This window comes from Ambystoma mexicanum, chromosome 2q, assembly GCF_040938575.1.
Source record: "Ambystoma mexicanum isolate Mex_15411 chromosome 2q, UKY_AmexF1_1, whole genome shotgun sequence".
In the NCBI taxonomy this organism is placed as follows: Eukaryota; Metazoa; Chordata; class Amphibia; order Caudata; family Ambystomatidae; genus Ambystoma; species Ambystoma mexicanum.
The window spans coordinates 582,463,540-582,480,171 of record NC_090924.1 but is presented as its reverse complement, the minus strand read 5'-3'; the positions used below and the strand labels follow the sequence as shown (position 1 = coordinate 582,480,171).

Sequence of the window (16,632 nt, the reverse complement as noted above, 5' to 3'; positions counted from 1 at the left end):
CCATGAGTACTAATTGGGGCTGGTTGTTGTGAGATTAGGGTGAACACACGATGAGTATGCAAGGGGGACCTCTTTACCTTTTGCCGGCGGACACCAGACACACTGCTTCGCACACCGCGCTGCGCTCCCCGCCTGTGCGGTGTATTTGTAGGAAGTCCTTCTGGAAGTAGAGGTAGAGCTACGACTGCAGAGGGGAGATCCAAACACAATTTCGATGTGGAAAGCAGGAGAGTTCAAGCAGCGGTCTGTCCTCACAGTTCTCACCAGACACACTGCTTCGAACACCGCGCTGCGCTCCGCGCCTGCGCTGTGTACTTGTAGGAAGTCCTTCTGGAAGTAGAGGTAGAGGTAGTACTACAGAGGGGAGGTCCAAACACAATTTCGATGTGGAAAGCAGGAGAGTTCAAGCAGCGGTCTGTCCTCACAGTTCTCACCAGACACACTGCTTCGCACACCGTCTGGGTTCTTCTTTGCTGCTTCAAGAGAGATTTTGGGAGTTGCGGTTCTGTAAGAAAACATTAAGATAAGTGTCTAGCAACTGCTTTGAGCGGTATTGGGAGATCATGAGTCAAATCAGCGTGTACATTTTTGGCAAAGGGAGGATGTTGAAGGGACTAGTGATCCCCAACCTCAGCTTTACATACCTGGGCAGAGCTTGCTCTGAGAGTTATTTTTAGTGAACCTCCTGCCCCAAGTTGAGAAGGGACCCCCACACCACCCAATTTGACAGGCTCATGACCCTGAACCTGTCACTTTATTGTAATGCTCTGTATGCAGCAGACTCCTCTTCCAAATTAAAGGGACTTCAAAAGTGCCAAAACACGCTGTATGATCTAATAAAAATGCCAAGCTCGGTCCGCCCAACTCAAGAGCCTCAAATGGCTCTGAATTCCAGTAGGATTCAACATGAAATGCCTGGTGAACAAGTGCGATGTTGGGTCAGCCACAACCTAGATGGGATAGGTACCTCTAACCTTGTGCCCCCTAGTATTATCTGATGCCAGATTCCTGACTGTCCCCTGTGACCAATCTAGTGAAGTCATCACTAACTTCCCAGGGAAAGTCTTCCCCCATGTGGCCAGAGAAGGGCAGAAACTACCTGACTCCGACCCTGGGGTGGCTATCTGCAGGAGGACCACATGGGGGGAGACCAACCTTTGTGGAGTGAAGATGGCTCACTAGAAGAAGACCTGACCTGTTGTATCCTCCCCTTATGAGGGAACATAGTCACCAGTCATTTCCTTCCAACTATCTATGGCATATTTTAATCTAGAACTTCTTGTTAAAAACCATAGACAAACGCATACATGTTCCTATGGGCCTACTGGGACAAGGAAGAGGGCCTGAGTAATGAAGATCACATCCGCTGTGAACCACGCAGTGCAGGCTAGTTGTTCAGAACAGCTGACCAATGTCGGGAAGATGGTGACGCACCATACCCAAGGCCAGTTGGGAAACCGGAGGGGTACCGAGCAGACTGGAGAGCAGGTGAGATGAAGGCAGTGTCGGAAGAGGAGACTACGAGACCGGAGGCGCGTTGCACGGAAGCAAGATAGGTTCCAATGGAAGAGCCGCTGCAGTGCGGTAACCGGGAAGCCTATGCGACACTGGTCAGAAAATGAAGTTTACCGCCGAGCAATGCACTCACCACAGAGAATGCCGAAGCAGCCTGGAGAGACTGGTGAGCCCACAAAGGGAGAATGGGGGACTGGGGTGCTTCAAGGTGTACACCGCACGCCAACTGAAAGTATTTGGAAAGCCTGGGAGAAAATGAACAGGGGAGCTGGGGGAACCTGGCAAGCACGTGAAGTTGTAAATGAAAGGTGGGCAAAGGCCCAATACTCAAATAGAAAATAATATAGACATATGAGAGTGTTACAACATTGGCAAAATCCTGGAAGGAGTGTATACCAGGCACGTTGAATGCGAGTCGGGGACCCGCACCCAAATAATGAAAATAATGAGGTCTGATAAAGTCCTGGCAGGAGAGCCAGGATTGTTGCAATAGTTAGTCATTATTACCTGGGGCTCGCTACAATTAGCCTTTCCTTCCCCTTGCAAATGTTTCCCACTGTCAATCCTACCTCTGTTCTCCTGGTGGTTACTTTCAACTTCCTCTCTCTATACTCCTCATAGCTCCCCCCAATGTGATCTGTCTCCTTCTGACCTTTAACCAAAAACACTTCCGGCTGAATGCATCTCCTCTTCCTGATGTTACCTCCTCCTCTGCACTGCTTTGCATACCAAATGTCACCTCGTCCATGGGAGCACTTACACCTCCTGACATTACCACATTCTCCTCGATAAAACTGTCACCTCCCGGTGTTACCAACTCTGCTTCAGGACCACCTTTACCGCCTCCTTAATTTCACCTCCCCCTTCTGATGTTATCATCACCTCATCAATACCACACCTCATCAAGACCACAATCACCTTCTGATGTTACTGCTTCGCTCCTACATAGCAGCACCCAGTAACTCTGCCTTTTGATTTACGTTCACACAGACACTTTGTTATCACTAATGTTTTCAAGCTGAAATGCCTCTCAGCTTCAGCTTTTAGTCTGACGGTTCTTGGCTCCCCCTCTTGTTTAAATACTTCTGTTTCAGTTTGTGTGGCTCAGCTCAACCCTTGATTATTGCCTTCTTTTATTTCTTGGGCAGCTTTTCTTCTTGCTTTGTCTTTTCCCTCATGGTTCCTCCCAGATGCCTTCCTTTTCTCATGCAGACTCTTTTCCCCTTTCCACCACAAACTACAAAGGAACTTGCACCTATCTCCAGTGCCCTTTACCATCGTAGTCCACTTATTTCTATCAACTAGTTTCTTTCCAGTCTGTTTGAAAACAGCTAGTCATACCTCAAAAACCAAGCGATAAGCGATAAGCCTAACAAGCCCTCATTCTAAAGACAAGTCTCTCCCTCTCTCCCTCCCTCCCTTTTTCCCTCCCTCTCTCCCTCCCTATCTCCCTCCCTCCCTCACTATAACTTTACAATCCTCAGGAGGATTGCACTCAACCACACTGTCAACTATCTCAAAGTACACTCACTTGCTGACTCCTTCCAATTTAAATTCCAGTGAAACCGTCCACTGAGACTGCCCCCACCCTCGTGGCCAATCCTCTTATCTATGCCCACCACTCTCGCCTTTTCTTCAGTCTCACCCTTTAGACCCTTATGCTGCCTTTGACAGAGTAGATCATCATCACTCCTTCAAAATGTTTTTTTTTCTTGACGTCAAGAATACTATACTTGTCTCTTATGAGAAACCTGAGGGCATTTTCACTCCTAAACCCATAGGATCCTCTGCGCAGGTGGCCAGGGATAGGCCATCGCTCTTGGATCCTGACCCTGGGGCAGAAAAGATAGGGAGGATCACCTTGGAGGAGGGCCCTTGGGGAATGAAAGTGGGGAGCCCTTGGGTGAGACATGGTATCCCCCTTTTCATAATGACGACCAATCCAACCCTTCCGCGACCTTCATAGATTATTGCAAGTCAGATCCAATTGTTTCCCCACATTTACATCCTGACAGAACTGAGACAAACAAGAGGCAACTAAGAGTAATGAAGACAAACCTCTTTTACCACTCTGTTACTGGGACGAGGAAGATGCCTATTAAGAACAGTGAAGTTCAGGAATGTCCCTTTAATTGTGGTCAAGCAGGGCTGATTAGACAGTCCCACCTGCAGCCTGTCAAGAGGCTACAGGTGTATAAAAAGAGACCAACCCACCAGCAATGTGAGCGGTGTGAGGACTGGAGTAGAGGATAGCAAGAAGAGCAGCACAAGGGCTGATGCAAGCAGCAGGGAACTTTTGAAAACCAAGTTGAAGCGCCAAGGTTTGCAGACAGGCGTTGTGATGTAGCTGGGGCTCAGTGGAACAGACTGTGCAATGCGAGGGAAGCTGTGTGGAGTGGATGTCCCTTTTCCTTGCAGGCAAGGTGCTCATTCCCCTGTGGCGTGAGTGTCTGAGGGGCAGGAGTTGGACGCCTGACATGAAGAGCAAAAGGCTGTTGAATCCGATCTGCTGGGAAGCCTATGAAATTGAGAAACCCGGTGTGTGAATGTTTAAACTCCTCCGTGTGAGGAATACATTGTATCAGAGTGGTCACGTGTTTGAGGAAACACGTTTTCGAAGGTCCCTGATTCAATCCAGTATCCAATAATGAAATGCTAAAAATACTTTGTATCGAAGTTGTCGCGTGGTGGAGAAAACATGTTATGGAATGTCTCCGAAAGGCTGGGCCTTTCGTTGTAAGTGAACTGAAGAGATATTACACTATGGGTTGAATATAAAGTGTGTTTCTTTTGAATACCGAACTGAATGAAAACCTGTCATGGTGCATGCTCCCAAACCCTTGAAACTGGTAAGGGCACCCTTCACACTGGCATCCTTAAGGGCTTATCAAGCCCCTAAGGAGTACCCTAGAATCTCCTGGACTCAGTCCTGGCGCCGCTGGCGCCAGGCTCATAGTAGGTGTTGAACTCATGGAACTATATTCTCGGCTTAGTGAGGCTGAGCCTTCCTGTACAGGGTGTGGCTGTGGGACTTCTTTACCTGAAGTGGCAGGATACGGCTAAGGGACTATTTGCCTGAAATTAATTGCAAGGCTATTTAAACCGCACCCTGCAAACAGAACACGCTCCGCGTTATTCTGCACTCCTGCAGCGTAACGTTCACCGTGTCTGCTCAGCTCTTCTTCAGCCACGCCCGTCCAGAGTTTTCAATCCATCGGCACCTGTGAATGGAAAAGAGAAGAACAGGAGTTATTAAGCGACGAAGGCCTTAACTGCAATCGCACATTCCGTCCTTGCCTTCCGCTATTTCCCGGACCCCTGCATCTGCAGAGAAGAAGCAGAAAAGAAGGTACGAACGAGCATCCAACCTCACCTGGGCCGGCATCTTCCAGGAACTTCATCGAGCGGTCCTTCCATCATCTTCCTGGAATCACACTGCACCTGCTGAATAGAAAAGACACACCGGGTTAGTCATGCACAACAAGAAAGGCTAATCAACCTTTCAGCGCGCCTCGCATAGCGCTAGAGTCAATCCATCATCCGGAAACCGCTCGACAATACGCCTAAAAGAAAAGAACAAAATGCTAATTAAAAATCTGGGCGACAGAGACTTTAAGCATCTATTCCAAGAAGGCATGGTATAGAGACTTACCTGCTTACTCAGGTTCTTCCAAAATCAGCAGCAACCTCCATCGGATCAGTGAAGTAACTTGATCTTGGGGAAAGACTACATACCGCGGCCCTGCCAGAGAGTGCAGGACAGAGAGCCCACCTTTTAAAAACCCAAGGTGAGCCAGAAGAAGAGAAGGAAATCGGTAAGTGGTGAAGCCAATCCGGCTCCATTCAGTTGGCTAATATCTTGTTTCGATGTTGCAGGCAAACGCCTTCCGAGGTGAGAACGAAGGGAAGGCGCGGGGTAGCACCATCTTAGAAGCAGTGCAACACCAGTGCAGACAGCAGCCTTCAGCCACAAGCTACGCTCCCGTGGAGACCAGGTGAGCGTGACAAAACCTTAACAAGAGTAACTAACATTTACTGAAGATCAACTTGTTCCGTTTTCAATACTGATCTCAATGAAAACCTTATTGAAGAACAACTTGTGTTTCTTTTTGAATGCCGAACTGAATGAAAGCCTTAAACAATTACCACAGTTTAGTGAATGCCGAACTAAGTTAAAACTTTATAAACGAACAGGACTTCTACATATTAAGTCCAGAAGTAGAGTGGAATTTTACATTTTAGAAAACTCATTAAATGCTGACTTCCAAAAGGAAATTTCGAATCCAGGACAAACCAGTGCATGCTGTATTCTAAAATGAAGGATGTAGAAATTGCATATAATAGAAAACAATAACACACCAATTATCAAACAATGAATGCCATATACATCATCATGTCTCGCTGTAATTTTATATATGTTGGGAAGAGTATCTGCCCCATTTAACAACATATATCCGAACACAGGTCGTGTATTACAAATAAGGTATGTAACAAACCCCTAGTGGAACACTAAACTAAGATGGACCATACCGATGAGGATATTTGTTGGTTCATCGTACAAACATTGGAACCCCATCCAGAGGGTGGCAACATGTCAGCCCAGTTGCACAAAATAGAACAGAAATGTATTTATCGCCTAAATAGGGTCAACCAAGAACTCAACATTTCAGTGGAGTGGAATGGAATAATCTGATTTTAACATGATCCACCATTGAACCAAAGTGAGATAGGTATCTGCAGCAACATGTATACAAGATTGATATAACAGGAGCTTACCAGCTGGCCACCTTTATCTATTCTATAGCCCTTAAGGCAGAGGTAGTATCCTGCTGAATTAAAAGTGTCTTCCATTAGACACCTCTACAAAGTTCTGTAGATGGGTGTAGACGAGCGAGCTAGCGTACAGAGATTTACCCCAGAATTCAGACCGCCGCAAGACCTAGGCATAGCATCTGTTCTAAACTGAAAACCAGGGGTACACTGTACCGATTCAGCCAGAACTTTTCCGATCTAGTGCCTAAGAGGAAGGTAATTCACAACAGTCCTCTCCCGCTCCCCCCCCTCACCAGAAGTGAGGCAATGTATATATCCACACATGCACAAGGGATTTGATAAGCATTTATTGCAATCACCCACACTTTCACATACATCAGTCATAGCTACATCATTATATCACACTCAGTCCCACAAAGGTTATATTAGATCTTAGCTGCTACAGTGAATTAGTCCTGTTTCTATGTCCACATTGCAGTGGCTCTGTGTAATTCGTTGAGCTTGAATATTCATTTTACCAAACAATGGGCCTCTGGATAAGGTCCCCGGACAGAATGAAGCGGACGATTCAGCTGGCGGATCACAAACTAAGGTAAGCTGTGTCAGGTCACTGTGCATTTAGGTGTCGAACATAACACAGACCCGGCCAACACTGGGCCATCTCCCACGCAGGAGTGTCCTGACAGGGAGAACGGGAGAACAGGGAGAGAGAAAACACTTAGGTGCCATCCCATTTGGGGAGTTCCTCACAGGAATGGGAGTCCTTGTTGATTAATGGTTAATGGAAATGAGGGCCACGAGAGCTAAGTCAATTATTTATTTAATTCTCAAGATAGTCAAGGGATACGCAGACCGACAATTAGTATCAGTCCCGGACTGGGCAGTCTATTCATTGAATGCAGCAATGCGCTTGTCATTTATAGATACAGAAGAGGAAAAATGCCGTCCTCCATGAAATAGTGGTGAGAGACCACACAAGAAAGACTGAGCGTTTCCAATATAGAGAAAGAGAGAGAGAGACAGATAAAGAGAGAGAGAGAGAAAGCCACAACCAGTTGTAAGTATGCAAAGTTCCTTAGTGGACTGTAACAAGATATTAACAAATTAACAACATGGTAACAATGGGTGTCCATCTTGTGGGTCCTCTGGGATTTTCCCGCAGAAATTCGCAGCTATATCAGTTCATCCACAGTCAGACCAAAGCAGCCACTGATGACTGAGACAAACCAATCGCATGCAAGTAAGTTTGGCGAAAGTGATGCTAGTCAGTTGAGACACTTCACTACGTATACGTGCATGCAAAGAATCGATGGAATACTGATTGTTGCTTGTTCTACATCTTAATGCCAACAGGTTCTCTTTCAAGTGATACAGTCGCCTGAACATGAGACAGTAATTTAGGGAATCCGGGGCATACAACTTAACTTTTGAAGTAGGTCCGGGCTCAGTATACATACATAAATGTGATACAAGCATGATGTGATTTATTCAAGTGGAGAATTGACAAGTGGGGACAGAATTTGTATTGTAAAAATAACATTTTTGATTTTTCATAGAGAGCCACGAATACAGAAACGTGCAGGGAGTGGGGCAAACTGAGGCACCCACCATTGTCCTGAAGAAGGATGGAGCCATCAGAGAGCCATAGCTCAAAGGCTCGCTTAGTCGGGCTGAAACATGTGTCGATGACTATCGGGTTGTTTAGCAAGAGACACACTATTAGAGCGGTGTTGTTATTGTGAAGCCTTAATTCAATCAAAGGGCTGGCATAGAGTATTTGTATTGAAGAGGGAGTCCCCCGTGAGGTTAGGGAGGTGAGCTCTCACTGCAACACCCTCCCAAGGGGTAGAGGCAAGCAGCACCTCACCAGGAGAGACTCCCCCTGTCGGGACAAGGACTCCCATTCCTGTGAGGAACTCCCTAGAGATCTCTCAGGTGAGAAACCAGAAGGTGTCTCACCCACTAGTCCCCTGGGATCTGTCATCCAGGCGGCCAGGACACAACCATCGCTTTTGGATCCAGTTCCTGGGGGCAGACCAGTGCGGGAGGATCCCCTGGGTGAGGGGTCTTCGGGGAGTGGAGTGGGACAAAGGATGGTGAGATGCAGTATTGCCTTCCCTGTAACGCCTTTATCCCATCCCACCAGGTAGGATACTTAGCAACTCATCCCCCCACCCTTTCACAACATGAACACCTTCTCACGGACAGCCCGCTATGAGAGAAAATGAACTAACACATGAGTCATATACCTGATGTGTCCCAATGCAATGGTCAGGCAGGGTCAGGCAATTACTGACCATTGCGCATACCTGACTTCCATTACACTTCTCCACACTAATAAAAGGCGGAGCACAAGTGCATAAACTGAGTGAGGCAAAGCACACGAGGAAACAGCAGTTCCAAGATGGCAGTTTAACACGAGGAGGAAGACAGAAAAACCCAAGGGGATCACAAGGAGGGAAGTTCCTTTAACCTTCTTGACAAGGAACTGTTACTTTCATAAAGCCTCAAGAATAGAAAGCCTAAGACCAGGAAACTAGGCTGAGGAAACCTGCATTGTGTGTCGGCGGTACCCGGGGCCCTCCTGTGTCGATAACCAAGACGGGGAGAATTGCCAGCTCCTGTGGTACTGTCCTTGGCTCCAAGAACAAAGCAGCGTCAGTGAAATCAACACAGCCGCTGAGTTGGGGAGATGGATACGTGGCCGGTCTGTGGTGAAGTCAAGGTTGCAAGCAGCAACATTGTATGGTGAGCGCTGGAACGAACATTGTATGAAACGCGTGTGATAACCAACGTGGGTAAAGTTGAATTACAGATGAGTGATTGAACTTTGAATCCAAGATATACAATACCTTTGACAGAGTGGTCCGGGACTGCATGCATATGCAATCGAAGGTCTCTGTAAAGTGTCCAGCTGAGAGTTGACAAAAGTGAAAGACTGCAAAGGATTGTGAATCGAAGTGGTCCTGCAACAGGTTAAGCAAAATCCTGTGCATAATCGGAAATCTTCGATATTGATACAGTAAATAAAGTTGATGGCAAAGTAGATAAAGTTGTTCTGAGCCCAGCAGAGGGAGTTCAATTGAAAGCTTTGTGTTAAAGCAAATTTGTGTTACAATAGATACATTGGTCCCAGCCCGCCACAGGGAAGCTCATTAAAGTTTTTGTGTTAGAATGGACCTGGGCCCAGCAGAGGCGGATCTGGGGTGAACCGTGTATCACCAGAGAAATTGGATACGTGAAAATCCTGAGAACTTTGTTTTGAAGTGGATCTGAGCCCGACGGAGGGGGGTCCGAGGTGAACAGTAAATCACATAAGAAAATTGTGTATTTGTAAAATAAAAACTTTGTGTTAAACTGGATCTGAGCCCTACAGATGGGCATCTGAGGGGAACAGTAAATCACCCAAGATAGTTGTGCATAAAGGAAAAGGAAAGGAACTTTATTATTTGTTTGTTGCATTAGGCCCTCTGAAAGAAGATACTTTGAACGGCAAAGAGACTTTGGCACAGAAGGCAATGATGTTGGAATTTTTAACTGCACCCTCTTGCTAGAGAAGCCAGAGACTGTGCTATGATCGAGTGTGCCACCTTATCCCATGCTGAAAAATGGGGAAGGGAAGCCAATGGAATTTCTTAAACGCTCTTCTTTTGCATAACACTGTTTCCCACACTATTTGTATCTAGAGGTAAGGATTGGCAATAGGCTTATTAGTATAGGCCCTTTTATTTTGATAAGACAACACTAGGATGGCATTATTATTATTTGACGATTGTAGCTTGCTCATATCTTTAGATTTAGGATTAGAGAGACGTTTTTCAAACCAAATTGAAGTTCAATAAACACCCTTGAACTGTGGTTGCTTATATTTGTCTTACTGTTGTTAACATGCCATCCTTACACTTCTATACAACCTCTTCAGACATATTCTATTAAGATTAATATGGGGAAAGTTATGATAAAGAGGCGTTAAGAGAAGTGAAGGGGAATCATTACAAGAATCTTCATACTCATCTCAGTCAAGATAAAGAGACAATCGTAGTAGAAGTAAGAGCCGTGGATGGGAATTATTGTGAGAGTGTCCATACTTGGCACAGTCCAAATAAAAAGATGATAATGGTAAGCAGAAGAGAAGGAAATGAGAATGAGATTGGATAACCGTACCCTCGGAAAAGGAAAGAATAAAGTTTTATAACCAAACCAAAGAAGAGAGTGTGGTATGCAGTGATAAAATCGCGGCACAAATATCGCTGGTAAAAAAAAATTCCTTGGTTTGACCAGTTAAAGGTGTACCCCATTACACCATTTAAGGGGAGCAGGAGTTGCGGGGGTGTCCCTCACGCCACTTAAATGTTATAATGGGTCCGGGGATTGCGGGGTGTCCCCCACATCATTTACATGGATTGCGGCATCAAAACCACGTATTTTGTGTTCACTGCCATTTTTGCCACGATTTTAACACATGGAACCGAGAGTGTTAAGCAAAAGAAAACCATTGCAAAGGGAAAACATAACAATATAGAGTCAAGGAGATTCCATTTTGGTAACAAAAACAAATATTAAGGAAGTCTTGAGAACTGTATGAACTAATCAAAGAAGCCACAAGAAACTATTTAAAAGTCAAATATTGAACCAAAGTTTGCTAAAGGCTTTAGTTGTTTAAATAGTGGTAGGGTCAGTTAGGGTTAGTTTGGACGGTGGACACGTTCTTTTGAGACATTCACTGACACCTGATGAGCACCTTAGCTAGTTTCACTATAAACTCTCTAGAAGTATGGAAATGTAGGACTTTCTTTTCTTTAATAAAAACATGCTTGAAATTTCTTGTAAGAGTTCTCGTCCTTCTTCTGACCTGCCACACCCATTATAGTGACAAGGGTGGCACTTGTTGTGCACCTTCTTTTGTATTGTGAACGAAACAATATATTTGCTATGCCAACTGGTTCGAACAGAAGATTTGCTACAACAGCCACTGAAAGGTTCCATAATGACTGTCTCCATCTGTATAATGGTTTCATCTTACACCAATGACAGATCATCCTTCATATGACTGGCTTCAAATCATGCACAAGTTGGGAGTAGAGGCCAATTCCATAAAGTCAGTTTAAATTTTAATTCATGAGTCCTGTGAACATCCAGGCACCTTTAGTAGGCAATTTAGAAAATAACAGTATCACTGTTGTGCGGATTGGGCTCTGATCACCTTAACCCCATGTAGGCCCACCACTTAAGAAGGGAGTGAATGTTTGTCCATGAAGCAGGTTTATTGTACAAACGGTCATGAGGGGCTAGATGACGCTGTAGAGTAAAACTAACCAGAGTCTCCTTGAACCACACAAATGTACACATTATATACATTTTTTCAACAGTAAAAACACTTGCACATACTTTATTACAAACTAGCAGGTGCACCTGTGCTTCACACAGTAATTCCTACTTCAGTCCTAGTTTGAAGTTTATTTAATGAACTAAACCAATGCTTCTTTGTAGACAATGTTGCTAGTCTTTCCTGTAAGAGCCAGTGTGAACAAATTGTCTTTGGTTCCAACTGGAGCAAGTCACATAAAGCTGACCATGAGAAAAGCATGAATCATTGAGTTGGAGTGCTGAGATTGTTCAGCAACATTATTGGTTCGCCGATGTACAGCCGAGGCAACAGCGTCCTCAACATTAGTGCTGTACGTGTACGGCAGAAGCATGTAGGCTTTGTACTGTTGAGATGGCATACATTCATCAACTTCCTTGGGAAATAAGTTTCTGTAATTATCATGAGAATTTTACCACGATGTGACAGACAACTTCATTGCGACACAACTGAAGAGACATGCACCGTTTCATGTTGCCCGCATAACTACAAAAGCACTGTATTGTGTCACCCGCATGACTTCAAAAGTGAGTGCTGCAAATGTGAGCTAGAATGCTGATAGTGTGGAAAGTTTAGAAACTATGAACTGCTGAAGTTTTCATGAACTGCTGAACTTTAGGAACAATGAACGCAGAACTACAGTAGAACTATGGTGTGAAGAGACAAATGGCACGGGTAAGCATTGCAGAACGCTTAAAAATAAACTACATCTGAAAAAACTATATATTATACTTGTTAGATTGTCTATGCCATGGAACCTACCCACATGCCATATTTCAGGTTTGTAGCATGTTAAGAAGTATGCTGAACATTTCGAACAGACACACACACATATCCACAAATGTCCCATATATATATATATATATATATATATATATATATATATATATATATATATATATATATATATTTTACTGAATATATACATATATTCAGTAAAAAACGTTAAAGGGACATTATGATTAAGTTTCGCTATTAAAAACCTATGAAATTCAGTGAAAAAACTTTGTTAAAGGGACGTTATGATTAAGTTGCGCTACTAAAAACATATGAAATTCAGTGAAAAAAACTTGTTAAAGGGACGTTATGGTTCCAAGTAAAAGCAAAAAACCCTTGAAATTCGCCAGGTATGGTAAGCTAAGCAACCATAACTCGCGCCACCACCATGGACTGCTAAGACTAACACTGAGGACATCAAAGATGACATCACAAATGTCATTGATGACATCACTGATGACATCACATGTGCATTTACCTTTCATGAAAAGTCTGTACAAGGGTTTCTTATTGTAATGTTAATAAAAAAAAGTGTCAAGGATCATTGGAATAAATATCAAGGGCTAATTAGTCCATCCAGTATACTAAGGTGCTCATGTAGAAACATAGGCATTGTGTGCAGCATACATGATGGAGGTGCAATATTCATAAGCTTGCCATGTTGAATAGTGAAATGATAACTGTTTTCCTATTAGACTTTTGCATACTGTGAAACATGTGATAAGTAGATAATAAAACCCACTTACTACATAATTGCATTATTATAGACAAAACACAAAGAGACAACACCACATACAAATATGAGTATATACAAGGACATTGAAGTAAGAAAAAAAACAGCAGTAGTAGCAAAAAGTGTTCATAACCTAACTGATTACCTTTATGCAGCGAAATGATTGCTCTGTTTCAAAGCTGCTACTTACCCTATGTATATATATCGCATGATGTGACTGGACCCTAAAGAAAGTAGTATGAATACAAGATATACAAATAGGAGCATATACAGGGAAAGTACAGTAATAAAAAAACAGAACTATCAGAAAGTGCTGATAACTCTACTGATTATTTTAATGCACAGAAAGGATTGCTGTCTTTCAAGCTTGTGTCTTCCCCTATGTATATGTTTCATATGATATAACTGGACCCTTAGGGAATTATTGTAAGAACATACTTGAAGGATAAGTCTACAAATATACTACCCTTTCCACTTTTAATTCCTGACTGTTACTGAAGAAAACCATGTGGCCTAGATATGTCAGTAAAGGAAAAAAGGGGAGCCAGACATGTGATGTCATCAATGACATTTGTGATGTCATCTTTGATGTCCTGGGTGTTAGTCTTAGCAGTGCACAGTGGTGGCGCGAGTTATGGTTGCTTAGCTTACCATAACTGGCAAATTTCAAGGGTTTTTCGGTTTTACTTGGAACCATAACGTCCCTTTAACAAAGTTTTTTTCACTGAATTTCATAGGTTTTTAGTAGCGCAACTTAACCATAACATCCCTTTAACAAAGTTTTTTTTTTACTGAATTTCATAGGTTTTTAGTAGTGCAACTTAACCATAACGTCCCTTTAACAAAGTTTTTTTACTGAATTTCATAGGTTTTTATTAGTGCAACTTAACCATAAAGTCACTTTAACACATTTATTTTTACTGAATTTCATAGTTTTTTATTAGTGCAACGTAACCATAACGTCCTTTTCAATGGAGGAAGACCATTAGCATCCTAGGTTCTCAAAGTGGGAACCCGGGGTGGTAAAAAAAAGATTTTTCTTCCCAAACCGGGACGCCGTTCCGGTGTAGGAAGGAAAATCTTTTACCAAGATAGACACCAGGGAAAGGGAAGGCAGGGTGTATAAAGAGAACACAACAGGGCATCGGCAGGGGGTCAGGAAGACCAGGAGAGAGACACGGGTTATGAGCGGGGGGTGGGGGGTAACACAAGGGAGACACGGGGCATGAGCGGGGGTGGGGGGTAACACGAGGGAGACACGGGGCATGAGCGGGGGGTGGGGGGGTAAGAAGGGAGACACGGTGCATGAGCGGGGGGTGGGGGCGGGAGAAGTGAGACACGGTGCATGAGTGAGCGGGGGGTGGGGGGTACAGGAGGGAGACACGGGGCATGAGCGGGGGTGGGGGTACAGGAGGGAGACACGGGGCATGAGCGGGGCATGGGGGGAACAGGGCAGACACGGGGCATGAGCGGGGTGTGGGGGAGGAAGAAGGGAGACACAGGGCATGAGCAGGGGGTGGGGGGGTAACACGAGGGAGACACACGGCATGAGCAGGGGGTTGGGGGGAAGAAGGGAGACACGGGGCATGAGCGGGGGGTGGGGGGAGAGAAGGGAGACACAGGGCATGAGCGGGGGGTGGGGGGGAAGAAGGGAGACACGGGCATGAGCGGGGGGGGAAAGAAGGAAGACACGGGCATGAGCGGGGGTGGGAGGGAAGAAGGGAGACACGGGGCATGAGCGGGGGCTGGAGGGGAAAGAAGGGAGACACGGGGCATGAGCGGGGGGTGGGGGGAAGAAGGGAGACACGGGGCATGAGCGGGGGGTGGGGGGAAGAAGGGAGACACGGGGCATGAGCGGGGGTGGGGGGGAAAGAAGGGAGACATGGGGCATGAGCAGGGGGTGGGAGGTAACACGAGGGAGACACGGGGCATGAGCAGGGTGTGGGGGGAAGAAGGGAGACACGGGGCATGAGCGGGGGTGGGGGAGAACGGGAGGAAAACACGGACATAAGCTTAGTGTGCAGGCGGCAGATCCCGCTCCTCGGCCCTCCGCAAGCCAACGTGTGCCGATGCCGTGAGCGGGGGCTGGAGGAACAGGGGAGACATGGGGCATGAGCAGGGGTGGGGGGGGACAGGAAGGAGACACGGAGCATGAGTGGGAGGGGGTAACGGGAGGAAGACACTGGCCTTACCGTAGTAGCATGCGGCAGATCCCTCGGGATAAACAAAGATGGTGGGCGTCTTTCAAAATAGACGCACTGCACGTTTGCACCGCAGCCAATGGGAAAGCACGTAACATGTCCGCGGACATCACGCAAGCTGCTTGCTCAATCCCTGTCCTGTCCGCGGAGCGAACAGGGAAGTGTGTCCGCGAAGCGGACACAGATATCACTATTTTTTTCTGACCTACTTTTTGGTCATTTTTTAAAAAACTACTGGACGGATTTTCACCAAATTTGCAAAAGCATGCTTTCGGGACCAAGCCGCTGCTCCTGGTCCAAATTTGATGACAATCCGTCCAGCGGTTTGGGCTGTAGGCGCGAGCAAAATATTTTTCCCATTCAGTCTATGGGAAAAAAAATGTTGGGACCCCCCCTATAACTTTTCCCCCCCTGGTGGAATACTCACCAAACCTTGCAAACAAATTCAGAGTGGGCCATATACTTTTTATGCAAAGTTTGGTGAGGATTCGTCCAGGGGGAGTGAAGGTATAAGCCGCCCAAAAAGTGCTCTTCCTATGGAAACAGAAACTTAACCATAACTACATGGCCACTACCGTGGCCATGTAATATATATATATATATATGTATATATATATATATAGATATAATAGATATATCCATATATAGATATAGATTTAGATATAGATATAGAGAGAGAGATATAATCCCTCTACACATGATTGGTCAAACCAATACAGAGAGATGTAATCTCCCTTAACTCTTAGGTTCCCATTGGACACATTTATTTAACTACCATCATCAGCTCATATTCATAACACACCCCTTTTTGGGATTCTTCCGTGGTAGGTCATGATGTCATCCCATAGTTACACATTCATACACAAACATAATTCAGTACCAGTTCCAGATGTCCTGCAACCCCCTAACCCTGCTTGTGATGCACATGGTTTGCAAAGACACTTTCATGATATGCGCAGGGGGAGAAATAAAAAAAGTTCCCTTTGAACTGGCGATAAATATCTTAACCGCCTAGACTTGCTAGCATCCTGGTTTCCCTGTAATCTACACCACTACCAATTCAACACCCATGGCCTCTGGCGCTTCCTGAGAAAACTGGCCGAACCCATAAAACATTTGCCAACTATGGCCTTGATCGAACCTTATATCCAGTTTAGTACTTGGCCCCAAACAGATGGCTGGACTACCCTGGACAATGAATAACAGGCTCCCATGAACATAAAAAGACTGCATGAAATGCCAAGTCGTAAAAACCTGAGTCTGCCTGT

General features: G+C 45.1%; 1 protein-coding gene across 4 annotated transcripts in view; it reads right to left on the bottom strand.

Annotated features, from left to right (window-relative positions):
* XYLB (xylulokinase) overlaps positions 1 to 16,632 on the bottom strand; it is a 1,749,028-nt gene that overhangs the window by 130,405 nt on the left and 1,601,991 nt on the right. The gene's annotated exons all lie outside the window — the stretch shown is intronic.